This window comes from Octopus bimaculoides, chromosome 9 (genome assembly GCF_001194135.2).
Source record: "Octopus bimaculoides isolate UCB-OBI-ISO-001 chromosome 9, ASM119413v2, whole genome shotgun sequence".
NCBI classification, from domain to species: Eukaryota; Metazoa; Mollusca; class Cephalopoda; order Octopoda; family Octopodidae; genus Octopus; species Octopus bimaculoides.
Genome location: NC_068989.1, coordinates 54,151,737 through 54,153,895, shown reverse-complemented (window position 1 = coordinate 54,153,895; position 2,159 = coordinate 54,151,737).

Sequence of the window (2,159 nt, the reverse complement as noted above, 5' to 3'; positions counted from 1 at the left end):
AGAGAGAGAAAGAGTGATTGAGTGACTGAAAGACAGAGGCTGATCCACTCGTATCTCATCAACTGATACATATGTTCGGAGATACTGCGAGGTTGAATGCTATATCGATTTTTTTTTTTTTTTTTTAAGTAAATAAATAAATAAAAGATTATGCATATAAAGATGTAAAAAGGGATGGTAGTAATATATGAATGATTCTGATTGTGGCAGAAAGCAAGTGTCTTCTTTTTCTTTTAATTCCTTTTAGCAAAGTGTTGGTTTACTGATTACACTGACCTCTATACTTGAAGAGTACTTCATTTTATCGATGGCTAAATGATGAAAGGTAAAGCTTAACTCGATGTCACTTCATCGTAGAACGCAAAACAACAGTACAAATACTGCAAGATAGTTTGTCCAATGCGTTGACGATTCTGCCAATCCAACCCACTAGAAACAACAAATAAATGCTTTTTATTTAGGTATGAAACGAATTATTTTAATGGGAGAAATACCACTCGATAGCATCAACCCTAATATTTGACGGTTATTTTATCTTATCGGCTACGAAATGGTAAAAGTCAAAGTTGATCTCAGCCGATTTGAACACAGAACGTTCAACTAAATTTGCCCGACTCTGTAACGATTCTGCCAAATCACCGTTATAGACGTAGGTCTGAAATTTTATGAGAGGCGGCTACTGATTACATCCACCGATTTTTACTTCATGGACCCCGAAGGGTTGAAAGGTGAAGTGGACCTTAATGGAATTTGAACTTAGGACATAAAGACGAAGAAAATGCTCAGCAGCAATTTATCCAGTTTATTAATGATTCTACCTGCGCGCCGTCTTCAGACATGTTGAATAATGAGTGAATGAAGAATATTTAACCACGCGGTAATCCGAACTGCAATGTTCATCTTTCCCTTAGAGGAGATCATGTGATTTTGGTCTCTTCAAATTTCCAGGTAAATAACTGATTTTTTTTTCTTTCTGTTGCTGTGAACAATACATGTGGACAATTTCTATTTGTTGGCTATAATCATTGATACCCGTGTCCGTGTGTCTAATACGCAAAGACACACGCATATCTACATGTATATCTACATGTATACGTGGTTGTAATTGTGTGAGCGCTTGTATACGTAGAGAAATATGTGTGTGTTTATATATAGACGCATACATACGTGTGCATAGATTCAATTAACTGTAACCCGCTGTCTGCGTGACTATGTGCTTGTGCCTGTATGCCAGTGTGTTTACGTACGTGTTTATGTTGTGCTAAAGGACAGTACAGGTGTGTTCCACATTGACGAAAGCTGTCGATGCTCAAACTTTTCCTTTTGGCTGACTCACACGTTGATTTGCGCGCTTGAATTTTTTTGCCGTTATTTCTATCTTCACGTTTTTCTTTCTTTCTTTCATTATTCATTATACATTCATTTTCGTTTCCATATATATACATGCGCGCGTATATATATATATTCTTACTACAAAGAAGCAATGTACTCAATCCATTGAGTAGAATCTATATATATTAGATATACAGCTATTCAAATCTTCGCACACGTGTCGGTGCCATATATTTTTAACATTCAATTCATGTATATACAGGTGTAAACATACATATACCTACCTATTTTTGCATAATAATATATGTACGTATATATACATACATATATATATATATATATATATATATATATACGTGTGTTTGTGTCTATTAGTGTTATTAGTGTGGGTAATGTTGTATTCCTCTATTTTTAATAAATTCCCTTACGCACGCACGAGTAAGACGTTCGCTGCAGGATTTAATGTTGGGTAACAGTTCTTCCGTAAGAGACTTTGTGTGAAATCGCACGTTTGGAAGGTGTTGTGATGTGGCACACATCGTCTCTTGAGAGTCACTGTTCTCCATGACAAAATCACGCAGTGAATGCTGTTCACGTTGGAGTGTATAGGAACAACTTATTGATCGATGTACAGGCGCAAGCGTGGCTGTGTGGTAAGAAGCTTCTTTGTCAACCACATTGTTCCGGGTTCAGTCCCACTGCGTGGTACCTTGCGCAAGCGTGTTTTACTATAACCGCGGGCCGACCAAAGCCTTCTGAGTGGATTTGCTAGACGAAAACTAAAAGAAGCCCATCGTATATATATATATATATATATATATATATAT